This window comes from Hevea brasiliensis, chromosome 3, assembly GCF_030052815.1.
Source record: "Hevea brasiliensis isolate MT/VB/25A 57/8 chromosome 3, ASM3005281v1, whole genome shotgun sequence".
NCBI classification, from domain to species: domain Eukaryota; kingdom Viridiplantae; phylum Streptophyta; class Magnoliopsida; order Malpighiales; family Euphorbiaceae; genus Hevea; species Hevea brasiliensis.
The window spans coordinates 108,562,075-108,576,793 of NC_079495.1; positions in this window are offsets into that span (position 1 = coordinate 108,562,075).

Below are 14,719 nucleotides of genomic sequence, written 5' to 3' on the forward strand. Positions count from 1 at the left end.
CTGGTTCCAGTCATTCATTTGTTTCTCCATACTTTTCCATGAGATTTAGTACACCACCTACTTTGTTAGAGTATCCTTTATCTGTATCAACACCTATGGGGGATGCAATAGACACTGATATGGTGTATAGGGGATGTATAGTTCACATTGGAGATAGGGAATTAGCTGCAGATCTTGTTTCTTTGAATATGTTTGAGTTTGATGTGATTTTAGGCATGGATTGGTTAGCCACTTATCACGTTTCATTGGATTGTCATAATAAAGTTGTACTCTTTAAAATTCCTGGGGAGGCAGAATTTCAATTTCAGGGAGATCGCAGTATGGTCTCTAGTAATCTTATCTCTGTAGTGAGTGCCAGACGATTATTGCAAAAGAGGTGTAAAGGGTATCTAGCTTATGTTAGAGATGTTCAGGTAGAAGATGCAGGTTTGGAGAATGATGCAGGTTTGGAGAATGTTGCAGTGGTTAAGGAGTTTCCTGATGTGTTTCCAGAAGATTTATCAGGTTTACCCCCGGAGCGAGAGGTAGAGTTCGGTATAGATGTAGTTCCTGGAACTGAGCCCATATCTATGCCACCTTATCGTATGGCACCCGCAGAACTTAAGGAGTTGAAGGAGCAACTACAGGACCTACTAGATAAGGGGTTTATTCGCCTTAGTGTTTCTCCATGGGGTGCTCCTGTGTTATTTGTACGGAAGAAGGATGGGCCTTTAAGAATGTGCATTGATTATAGGCAATTGAATAAGGTAACTGTGCGTAATAAGTATCCTCTTCCACGCATAGATGACCTGTTTGACCAACTTCAAGGTGCAAAGTATTTTTCCAAGATTGATCTTCGATCTGGGTATCATCAATTGAGGGTCAAGAAAGAAGACATACTTAAGACAGCCTTTAGGACTAGGTATGGACACTATGAATTTCTTGTAATGTCTTTTGGTCTTACCAATGCTCCGGCCACTTTTATGGATCTCATAAATAGAGTTTTCAAGCCTTTCTTAGATCAATTTGTTATAGTGTTCATCGATGACATTCTAGTATACTCAAAGAGTAAGGAGGAGCATGAGCAGCATTTGAGAATTGTCCTTCAGACCTTATGAGAACACAAGCTATATACCAAGTTCTCAAAATGTGAGTTTTGGTTAGATAGCGTGGCTTTTCTAGACCATACAGTATCTAAGGATGGGGTGTCCGTTGATAAGAAGAAAGTTGAGGCAGTGCTTCATTGGCCTTGACCCACAACTGTGTCAGAGATTCGTAGTTTCTTGGGTTTAGCAGGGTATTATAGACGGTTTGTTCAAGACTTCTCTCGTATTGCAGCACCTTTAACTAAGTTGACACAGAAGAATGTGAAATTTCAGTGGTCTGAGGCTTGTGAAAAAAGTTTTCAGGAGCTTAAGACTCGTTTAACTACAGCACCAGTGTTAGCCCTTCCATCTGGATCAGGGGGTTATGTAGTATATTGTGATGCTTCTAGGATTGGTTTAGGATGTGTTTTGATGCAGCATGGACAGGTTATTGCATATGCTTCTCGTCAGTTGAAAAGACACGAGCAGAATTATCCAACTCATGATTTGGAAATGGCTGCAGTAATTTTTGCTTTGAAAATCTGGAGGCACTATCTGTATGGTGAGACTTGTGAAATCTTCACTGACCACAAAAGTCTCAAATACATTTTTGACCAACGTGATCTTAATCTTAGGCAAAGAAGATGGGTAGAATTGCTGAAGGATTATGATTGCACCATACAGTATCACCCTGGAAAAGCTAATGTAGTGGCTGATGCTCTAAGCAGGAAGTCTTCTGGTAGTTTAGCCCATATATCTACCAAGATGAGGCCTTTGATTGGTGAATTACATGAGTTGCTAGATCAGGGAGTAGAGTTTGAAATTATAGTTGGATCATTCTTAGCACATTTTCGAGTTAGGCCTATCTTGATTGATCGAATTAAGGCTGCTCAAAAGAAGGATTCTCAGCTGTGTGAGATTATAGATAATATTCATAAAGGCCAAGCTCAAGGATTCATGTTGAATGATGATGAAGTTCTTCGTTATGGCACTAGACTTTGTGTCCCCAATGTTGATGAGTTGAGAAGAGAAATCATGGAGGAGGCACACCATTCTGCTTACACAGTACACCCAGGTTCAACTAAGATGTACCGTGATTTAAGGGAGCACTATTGATGGGGTGGCATGAAGAGGGATGTTACAGACTTTGTTGCTAAATGTTTGACTTGTCAGCAAGTTAAGGCAGAACATCAGAGACCATATGGGTTACTTCAGCCATTGCCTATTCCTGAGTGGAAGTGGGAGCATATTGCCATGGACTTTGTTGTGGGTTTACCTAGTACACGAGGAGGTTACAATGCAATTTGCGTGATAGTGGACAGATTGACAAAATATGCTTATTTCCTTCCTGTGAAGACTACATATGACTTTGCTAAACTTGCACAGTTGTATATAAACAAGATTGTTAGTCTTCATGGAGTTCCAGTTTCCATTATCTCTGATCGTGGTACTCAGTTTACTTCTCGATTTTGGAAGAAATTCCAAGAAGCTTTAGGAACACGAGTAGACTTTAGTACTGCTTTTCACCCTCAGACGGATGGACAGTCAGAAAGGACCATACAGATATTAGAGGACATGCTTCGTGCATGCGTTATGGATTTTGGTGGCGATTGGGATCATCATTTGCCTTTAGTGGAGTTTGCTTATAATAACAGTTATCAGGCAAGTATAGAGATGGCTCCATATGAGGCATTATACGGTCGAAAGTGTAGGTCACCCGTTTGTTGGGATGAAGTTGGAGAAAGAAGGCTTACTAGACCAGAGTTGATACAATTAACTTCAGAGAAGGTTCGACTAATTCGTGATCGACTTTTGACTGCTCAAAGTCGACAGAGAAGTTATGCTGACCCTAAGCGTAAAGATGTAGAATTTATGATTGGTGATCATGTATTTCTGAGAGTTTCCCCTATGAAAGGAATCATGAGATTTGGGAAGAAAGGGAAGCTTAGCCCTCGTTTTGTTGGTCCATTTGAAATTTTGGAGAGAATTGGGGCAGTTGCTTACCGTTTAGCCCTTCCACCTGGTTTTGCACATGTACATCCAGTTTTCCATATTTCTATGCTTAGGAAGTATGTACCAGATCCATCTCATGTTTTACAACCTCAAACCATGCAATTTAGGGATGATATGTCATATGAGGAGCAACCAGTAAAGATTTTAGATTGACAAATTAGGAAACTCCAATCTAAGGAAGTGGCTTTGGTCAAAGTCTTGTGGCATAATCACTCAAGTAGTGAGGCCACATGGGAGGCAGAATCTGAAATGCGAGCCAAATATCCTCATTTATTTGATTCTTCAGGTTAGAATTTTTGTCTATCCAAATTCGGGGACCGAATTTTTTTAAGGGGGGAAGTATGTGAAAACCCATATACAATTATTATTTATTATTATTTTATTTTAATTAGTTAACAATAATTCAATATATTTATAAAAAAAATATATATTTTTATTTGATGGTCTGCTTATTTATTTTTAGATATATATATATTATTTTTGAAATTAAATATATATCTGCAATTTGAACAACCCAGTTCAATAATAACTCTTAGCCCATTCTACACCTAATAGAACTCTTGAAATATATATATACCCTAATAATCTCTTCTGCTAAATTTTACTCTCAAAACCTATTTGTCACCTCCTTTTCTATCAAATACTCTCAACAGAGAATCCCTAGATTTTTACTTCTCTATTCATCACATTCGATTCTGTTTTCAAGGTAAAAATTCTCATTCTTTATTCAATAATGGATGGATTTGATTTTATTTTCTTTCATTGATTTGTTACAACTACCCTAGAATTTATTTATTTTTTTCTTTGATCATTAGTATTGAATTGGAATGATCATAATTACTGTTGGACAATAATTGATTATTATATATATATATATATATATATATATATATATATATATATATATATATATATTAAAGTTATTTTATTTTATTATTATTTAATATTTTTCTTTTAATATTTTGGGTGTGTAGGAGATTCGAATATTCAGTCAGTCAGTTGAAATTGTCTCTCTTCCATTGAAAATAATTATTGTCTTGAAGGTTCCAGGTGAGTGGTAATTATAGTACATGGCACCGTTTTTGTCCCTTTAAAAATTTCTTAGCATTAAGTTGTTATTAAATGAAATTTTAAATCAATATTTTAACAATGATTTTATATGTGATTTTCTAGAGTTTTATTTTATTATTGAATTTTATCTCGATTTTGATTAAATAATTGATTTTGCCAACTATCTCTGTATTAGACCCATTAGGATTCCGGGAACAGGCCTTTAATGTATTTATATTGATTGATATTTGACTATAAAATTTACCGATGTGTTGCTGAATTGATTTGAGATTGATTTAATTTTATTGAATTGATTTGAGATTGATTTGATTTTATTGAATTGATTTGAGATTGATTTGATTTATTCGACTCTCTGAAATTATTGAAATACACTATTGGAATTGCACTATCAGTTATTATTTGATATCTGAAATTTTTTATTGATTTTGATTGATTTGTACAAATTGGTTTTCTGTTTTGAATTGGTACCTGTGCCCAGTATCTGTTTCTGTTATCTGGCCCCGCCGTGTGGACTATCACGGTATTAGGTTACATTGTTGAGTCATACATCATTGTAGTTTATGGTTGCATTAGTATCATATGCATTGATATCTGTGAAGGAGGAGGAAAGTATCTGATATCTGGTAGCGCGCTTACCATCTGGCCTTTGGTGATGTGGGGTATCATCACCCTGGTGCACTGTACCATAAAATTTTTATTGAATGAATTTATTTTATATATATGTTTTATGAAGTTATTTTATTAATGATTTTGACAGCATGAGCATGATTTTATTGAATAGAAAATTTATTGTGAAATTAATCAAGCGTCTGCCTGTTCCTATTCCGTTATGTGCTATAATTATCATTCACTGAGCATCTAGCTCAAACCACGTTTTCTCTGTCTGTTATCTGTTTCAGATCAGTAGAATTCTGCAGCTGATCCAAATATTCAGTCCATTTTCCGGAGAGGGACAACTTTGATTTGTTCTCATGGTATGCCCGAATTCATGTCTTCTCGGGCTAATAATTAGTTTAGTTTATTGAACAGTTTAAGTTTTTATTGAAATCTGTAGAGACTCCGCAGTTTACTTATGGGATATTTATGATGTTTATTCAGCATTTTGTCTATTTGGATTTTGTCTATTTTTTGATTAGTAAGTGACAATATATTTATTCAAGATACTCTGATAAGGCTTGCATGATTTAAGAATACTTAAATTATGCGCCAGTCACGGTTCAGAATTTTGGGTCGTGACAAAATTATGAACTTAACTTGATCAAATTACTGAATGAAGTTGGATCAACAAATCTGCAAAACCAAATTCTGCAGCATGAACAGTAAACGTAATTTGCTTATAACTTGAGCTACAAAACTCAAATTGGAGTGATTCAAAAAGGAGAATAAACTTAAGACAATAAGGAACATTTTCTATGAAGAAAGTTTTGCCAAATTCCAACAGTAAACTGACCAATGAAACAGTACAACTAGGGACACCAAAACTGAAAATTTGGCAATTTTGCCTAAAAGACCAAAGTTTTGAGAAAATGACCAAAACAAACAAGTTTGGTGATCAAAATGTGGTATGTGGGTGAATTTGGAATTCCCATACCTATTAAGCCTTAGAAAGTCAACAATTTGACTTGAATAGTGTAGTGAATAGTAACCCGCAACGCAAAATTTCAAGAACGTCGAGTTTAGCACGTTAGAGCTAGGTAAAAATGACGCTAAATTTATTTTGGATTTATGTTAAGTTCTAGTACTGAAACATTATAAAATTTTATATTTCAGTTGAAAAGAATACCAGGAAGAAACCCGAGGAACTGAGTCGAGGCCAAGAGGCGACTCGCTTGAGGTTTGTGCACAACATATACTTTTTATAATCATCTTTTGCATACTGTTTTGAATAAAGTGAAATATTGGATTATGGCATTCTTATGATGTTTGATCTAAATTGTTGAAAGTTATTATGTATATTTGAAATGACAATGTTTAGCAAATTGTTAAGATAAGTTTTGAAACCATAGTGTCATGACCATATATTTGAACACCTCACTAGCATGACTAGTGGAGGTAATTAGTTTCGAATTTTGATTCCTTCTCTGGAGAAGTGTTGAGGTGTGCTAGTAGAAGAGGATGTGAATGGATATCCATATATTTGAGCTAGCTAGCCTTGTGATGTGATTTCTCTTTAGCCTCTGACTATTGAGATTCTATTTGTTTCGAATGGCATGATCTAATTGTGGGTTTTATGAAACGTGTTTTGATACTTCGAAATGAACTTGGTTTGCATTAAAATTTCATAATTCATGTTTTGTGTTTAATGCTCATGTTTAGTCAAATTTTTGAATAAATGTGATTTATATTCTGCATAAAGATTATTTTAGTATGTTGTGCACCACTGAGTCCTAGTACTCAGCGATAGCTTTTATTGCTGTCGCAGATTTAGAGACTAGAGGAGGAGCAGCAGACTGAGCTACTAAAGATTGAGGGTCATTCAGCTTAAAGTCTTCGGGTATAATTTATACCCTAACTGTAAATATTTCTTTTGATGTATATTGCACATAAATGTATGGCATGTAAAAATGGGTATTGAGCAGTTTGTATAAAATTTGTATAAAGTTGTAATATATATTGTAGTTTGAAATTTTCTTAATGTAAATTTTGTAATGATGTATCTAAATTGTTTTGTCTCTAATGAAATATGAATGGAACTATTTTATTTAATTTGAATGAAATTGATTGCTAGTATTTTGATGATCATTGGATAGTGGATTTGAAATTTGAAAGTTGATAAATGTGTTGAGAAATTGATTGAGATCAAGTATGAAATTGAAGCAGTTGTTGAGAAAAATTTTTAGAAGTGCTTTTTTACAGGTATTTGAAGAACTATTTTCTCAAAATATAGAGGGAACTCTGTCAAAATTTTTATAAAATTTGCGTAAAAATAAAATGGGCCAAAAATATTAACTAGTTTTAATTTTAACTAAATGTTTTAAGTACTTATTAGAAAATGCTCACCACTTATCAAAAGTAAGAAAATTGTTTTAAAATCCCTTGTAGGGTACTTAATGAGTTATCGGTAGGTGAAGTTCGATAGTTCATTAGGTATTCTACGGGATCATGTTATGCCTTACAGAGGGGTAAGGTGTGACACGGCAGGGCAAAGTTTTAGAATTTTTAAAGCTCATTTGGGTTAGTTTTTGCAAAATGGGTAATTATAGAGACTAAATTGTAATTTTTTAAATTGTGATTGTTGACTGTTTGGATGGGTCCAGGAGGGGCCATGTGATGTGATTAAGTTGTGGATGTGTAACTTGTGGATATAGAAGTGCATTTTGAACTCTTTTACAGGTTGGGTAGGTCTTAGGTATGAGAAAGACTCTGCCAAATTTTTAGCGCGACTTAAAGTGTCTTTGATCTTTTCTAAACTTGTATTGAGTCAAATATATTAAATAATTACAATGAAATTTGTTAGGTGAGCCGAGACAGCCTTCCTCCTCCACCCAGCCGCCACAGTGACCTCGGTTCAAGTCTGTGAGTAAAATATTAATTTTAATTATAATTTCAATATCATTATATGTTCAAGCATGTCCATGCATCACTTATAAATATGTATCTATGTAGTTAAATACTAGGCACATTTTATATTGCATTATTATTTGATAAAGTGCCATGGATATTGTTTGTGGTAATTTGAAGCAGTGTGCGTGTGTTGGTGTGCGTGTGGTGTGGTATTGGATATGGATAGGACAGGTAGACGCGGCTTGAGAGACATTCGCTGGGACTCGGTCCTTTATGGATAAGTCGGGGTAGGCACGGCTCGAGATGATCTCGCTGGCCCCCGCATTTGGTTTATCAAGCGAAAGTCCCGCTTGAGAGACACTTGCTAGCAGATGTTGGATTAAGAGAGCTGTGTAAGGTGTCACACCCTACCCCTCTGTAAGGCATAACATGATCCTGTAGTATACCTAATGAATTACCAACTTCGTCTACTGATAACCCATTAAATACACCACAAGGAATTTTAAAAACTTTTCTTACTTCTTTTACAGTGGTGAGCACTATTTACAGGTGTTAAAAACCCTTGTAAACTGAAGTGAAACAGCTAACTCATTTGGACTATTAGTAATTTCTGTAAAAATTTTGACAGAGTGCCATCTGTATTTTGGATAAAACAGTTCTTCAGAAAACCTGTAAAAAGCACTTCAAATATATTTCCCAATCTCAACTCCAACAGTTAAATTACACAATATTTTTCTCAACTCAAATCCACAATAATTTTTCAGTATTTTCAAAGGATGAGATAAAAGAAATATAATACAAATTTTACAAGTCAAAATAACTCATAATTTACTTTAAAACTTCAATGTACAATTTTAATTTACAACTGCTCAAACCAAGAACAATATTTACATACAGTAGTCATACATTACAGTATAAAATGCAACATATAGTATACTCGTTATACCCGATAATCTCTCGCTAGATGTACTAGCAGCCTAATCTGCTGCCCTGTCTGTCTGTCTACCTGCGACAGTAATAAAAAGCTATCGCTGAGACAATGTCTCAGTAGTGCACAACATTAACCGATAAAATTTTAAATCATAATTGATAAGTCATATAAAGAGTGGATACTTAAAACCATAGTTAAATTCAAGACAATAAATATCAACAAGAATTTAAACTCCATTTCTCAATATCACAATAATTTCAATAAATCAAATCATGATTAAATTCAAAAGACAGTGAATGTCAATAAGAATTTAAATTCATTTCACAATCTCATAGTACATATCAATAAATCACACACAGCTTAATCATGTTCCAAAGTTCAATTCGTCCCAAAAGTCGATGGCTACTGAGGTATTCAATTCGTCCCAGAAGTCAATGACTAATGAGGAATAACATAGCTAGCTAGCAAAAATATGAGTACTCATTCGATTCGTCCTCAACAGGCACACACCTCAACACTTCAGCCAGAGAGGGAATTCAATTCGTCCCACTAGACAAGCTAGTGAGGAATACAATCAATATACATGATAGCTGTGGTTTCAAACCATTTCCAATGCTTTTCAATCAATAAGTATCCATCAATATCATTCAAACAAATTTTCACAGTTTCAAACCATTTACAATGCTTTTCAAGCAATAAATATCCATTCAAACACATTTTCACAATTTAAAACAATAATGTACAAATAGTCATAATTCATTTCAATTGAAAAATTCAAAAGAAATAGCTGTTGTGCACAAACCTCGATAATCGCTCTGGTCTTGACTCAGTGTTTCCTTCCCTTTTCCTGAGTCTTTGCTAACTGAGAAACACAATTTAAAGTATTTCAGTACTAAATTAAACTGTCTCTAACGATAATGCTTGATAAGTAATTCACTGAATGCTATTATTTGCTTAATCAACCTAATATATCGACCCTCGATGCATTCTAGGTAAATTAGGTTTTAGTGTTACTAACATGTCACATTCGATAGTCTTTTAGGGTTGGTACATGTTACCAAGTTTATTTCCGTGTATACTGCATTTTCTTGCAATTTGCTGGATTCCGGGATACTAGTTTGACCTAGCCGGACGACTTAATTTCCTTGGTTTTCGAGTTTCGGTCAAAACTAAAAACTTGTAGATCTATGTCTTATGGAATGTGGGGTAAAATTTTAGGTCATTCTGAGTTATGTAGACCAAGTTATGGTCATTTTACTATTGCTGGTCAAATTGCATCAAAATTGGTCACTTTAGGTCACTTTAGGTCAATTTTGGTTCGGCCAGTTTTTGGACCCGAACTTGTGCAAGCTGTTTAACTTGCTTATGGTCATTTCTGGGCTTTGGTGTCTTCATAAGACTTGTAGATATAGGTCTTAACTATTCATGGTCAAAATTTCAGATCAATTGGACTTGTTTTGAGTGAGTTATGGCCTAAACACTAACTGCTACCCAAATGGTCAATTTTCAGGCCTCAATTACACTTAATCCGGATTTGGTCATTTTTCAAGCTACCTTGCAAGCAGAATTTTGGTATGCTTCCTTCATGAAAGTTGGCACATTTTGTGCCTAGTTTCACCTCCAATTGGTTTCATACCAATTGGAGCCACACACTTAAAGTTCTAGGCCTAAAACTCAAACTGCCTTATTGCATTTCTTTCATACACATCAAAGACCACTTTTAACACTTACCAAACTCAACATTCAAGCCAATTCTAGTTGTACCATAACCTAAACATAATTCACAACATATTATATGTCATTTTGGCAGCTTACAATTATATTCAACATACACCATAAAGTGCAGAATTTTTCAACTCAATTTACAACAATTCAATCACCTAACCATAACATTTTTTTTTTCATGTCCAACTTCACATTATCATATATACACTCAAACTGCCCTAACATCCAACACAATTCAACATTAATATACCATAAATCAAGCATGAATTCCAGCATTCTTCAAGAGTTAACAACCTGCCGCAATGGTACCTTTACATTCCATTAATTTCCAAGCTTCAAATTTCAATTCACATTTACATATACTAAGTATACATCACCCAAATAATTTCCTACACAATATACATTTAATCAATCATTTAATTCACCATTTACAAGCAAAAATAAACTGCCTTCAAAGTGTTTCCATGGCTGCCAAAAGTACACATCCCCATTCAACATCAAACCTTAAAAATTTCTCCATAAATCAAATATCCATAACATCCTTACAAATTTTAACAAAGCAACAATCAAAAACTCAAACTTACCTATTGATGAGGCTTGTTAAATCTTTACTAAACTCCCTTGATTTTGGTATCTACTTCTTCCTTGTGAGGTGGGGATCAAGATTAGTGAAGGAACTTTGGTGTTTGGAGGTGAAATGGAGGAGATGATGAAGCTTGAATCAAATGCGGCAATGGTGGATTTCTAAGGTTTCATTTCGGCTTGGATGAAAGAAATGAAGAAGATGATGTTTAGTGGAAGTACACCTGCCCATAAGATGTTAATTTAATTCCCATAGTGGTCCACTCACCTTAATTAAAGTATATTATATGTTTTAATTGATAATTACTACATTAACCCTCCATTTTTGCTATTTACATTAGGTACCACTAAATAAATTTTTCATGACATTTTTCAAGTGTAATATTATTTATTTTTAATGGACATTTAGGTCAAAAGACAACTCGGGGTGTCAAATGATCACAATGCCCCTGTTCGGGATGCATTCCCGATTTTTCAGTAACACCGGGTTTTGTCCGTTTTTTGATTTCTCACTTTTCTTTATACTAATTATTTAATTTTCATTTAATATTTCTAATGGTATTTGTATTTCAATAGGTGTCTATTTAAGTCCTAAAAATATTTTCCAGGGTTCCCCGCAGTCCAAGGCTAGTCAACGGTCCACGCCGAGACTTCTCGGTGCGGTCACCCATCGCTAGGGTTCTCGGCTCGCTTAACTTGATTGCATTTCTTTACTATTATTTTTTCTTTGTTTTTCTTGTATTTTCTTTTCTTGTATTTCATTATTTTATGTCTCCTCACTCATATTGAAGTGTAGTTCTAGGCATCCTAGCTGTCCGGACAACACTGGTCACTGGAACAGTAGAACGCACTACCGAACATAGGGGTGTTACATAAAGGATCAACTCCCATATATGTATTGTTTGAACATTAATGGGTGTGTGAGTGCTCCAAATTGCCTATTTACTGTTATGATGTGATGTGTATGAAATTTTTGATGATGTTGCATTCCACTCATTAGAATGCATTAGCTTTAGGTAGCTATGAAAATTATAGTCAAAATTTGTATTTTACTCTCTAAGTCGAACACTCACTCCTATTCATCTTATTTTTTCTAGGCTACAGGAGTATTACTTGTTATGACTAACATGCTCATCTTCTTCGCAGGTCAATTAGTAATATCTAATGTATTTTGTACAATTTCGTCAAATTTTGGACTCTGCATGTGTTAGGAGTTTTTTTTTAATCAATTTGGGGACTGTAATATAATATTATGTTGAATTTGTAAGAACATTAAATGCTTGTATGACTGGATTGGATGAGCGAGCTGAGCTCCAATTAGATTTTATGATATTATGAGTATGTGGAGGGTGAGCTGAGCTCCTCAAATGATTACATATTGTGTTTATAGGTCGAGCAAGTCAAAAACTTCCCATTGTATGGTCCATATTATGGCCAGACTCTGTTCAATTGAATTCTTGAAATTGGGCTTAAAATGTGCCTTAGGATTGGGTTAAGGAATAGTTAGGCTCACTACGGGTCTCGGGGGCTTTAGGCTAGCCTAGGTTTTCGTATTGTTTCGGCCCATAGACTGGGTCGTGAGATGCAATTTTAATTTTAGTTAAGTTAATTAAACTCATTAGCAAAATTTTTATCATCTGACTCAATAATTAAAGTGGTAGATACAAAAGGTTTGTAAGATGAAGCCTTGAGTCAAGAGTTTGGATTTTAATAAATGGGAGCAATATATATATGGAATAAGGTTCAATTTGGCCTTTGTAGGAGGTTCAATTTAGCCCATTTTTAACTTTTGGTCAAATTTAATCCATAAGTTTTGATTTATGCTCAAATTAGTCCAATTAACAAAAATATTATTTTTTAATATTAAAATATAATATAAAATAATTTATTTAATATGTTAATTATGCAAATTATACAATATAAAAATAATATTTTAATATCATTTTTAAAATATTTAATTATTTTGTTTAAATAATATTAAAAAAATGACTTTTGTTAATATTAAAATATTATTTTTATATTGTATAATTAATTAATTAATTTTCTTATATATCAAATAATTTATTTAAATAAATTATTTAATATTTAATTATTTTTTAATATTAAAATATTATTTTTCTATTGTATAATTAATTAAATAAAAATATTATTTTTATTATTCAATATTATTAATTGGAATAGTTATAATTTTTAATTTTAATTAATTATATGAAAATATAAAAATATTTTTTTATATTTCCAATTTAATTAGTAATATTGAATAATAAAAATAATATTTAATATTAAAAAAAATAAATAATTGCTTTTTTTTTTATTAATTGGACTAATTTTAGCATAAAACTCCGCCTAAGTAGTTTGCGCTTAGCCGGTCCCAAGCCCGGATAAAGGAGGAGGGTTGCAGTAGGTGACAACTAGCGTAAAAATTTCATCACACCCTATGATATGGATTCAAATGATATAAACGTTGGAGCGTCCTCTACTAACGACGTGCTACATCAGAGCCCAGGTGTAGTGAGAAATATGCAAAAGTGTAGGGCGTTCACCAAAAGCGACGTGCCATGCCGGCGCCCGGGTGTGGTGTTAAGTGAGCAAGGGTTCCCACATCATGGACGGGTGTGGGTAAAGAAGTTAGTCCATAGGACAGATCGTAGAATAAATAGTGGAACATAACACAAGATAGACATAGAAAACAATAGAAGATATCATAGAAGGAGACCAATTAGGAAGGAGCAGGATAGGAGGAGGATCAGAGTTGGTACTTGGAATGTTGAATCACTTACAGGAAAATTAATGAAGCTTGTGGATACCTTGGAAAGGAGAAAGGTGAATATTGCTTGCATTCAATAGACTAAATGGGTAGGAGAGAAAAGTACGGAAGTGGGTAATTCAGGGTACAAACTGTGGTTTACAGGAAAGGAGAGAAACAAGAACAGAGTGGGCATAATCATAGACAGGACATTGAAAGACGCAGTAATAGCTGTGAAAAGAGTAGGAGATAGAATTATACTAGTAAAGCTAGTACTAGAAGGAGAAACAATATATATAGTTAGTGCTTATGCCCCACAAATAGGACTAGACAGTGAGAGTAAACAAAGGTTTTGGGAAGATATGGATGATTTAATGCAAAGCATACCGAATGAAGAGAATGTTTTCATTGGTGGAGATTTGAATGGGCATGTAGGGAGTGATAGACAAGGTTATGAGAATGTTTATGGAGGTTTTGGTTTTGGCAGTCAAAATGAGGAGGGAAAAAGCATCTTGTATTTTGCTATGGCATACGACCTAATACTAGCAAATACCTACTTTATAAAAAGAGAGTCACATTGAGTGACTTTCAAAAGTGGGTAACATAGAAGCCAAATCGACTTCCTCTTAACTAGGAAGACAAATAGAGCTCTATGCAAGGATTGCAAGGTCATTCTAGGAGAAGCTTTAACAAGTCAACATCGGTTGGTGGTCTTAGATGTCAAGTTTAGGAACAATTCAAGTAAGGTCAGAAGAAATAGTGTAGCTCGAACAAAGTGGTGGGAGTTCAAAGGAGTAAAGCAAGTGAAGTTCAAAAATGAGCTTCTCGAGCCCGAAGTATGGAAGCTAGATATGGAGGCCAATGATATGTCGATACAGATGGCATTAAAGATTAGAGAAGTAGCTAGAAAAGTACTTAGAGAGTCTAAAGGACATGGACCACCCTCAAAAGAGAGATGGTGGTGGAATGAGGAAGTACAAAAGGCAGTGAAGAGAAAAAGGGAATGGTATAAGAAATTACCTAAATGTGATCATAATGAAGCATATGAACAGTACAAGATAGCAAAGAAAGAGGCAAAAAAGG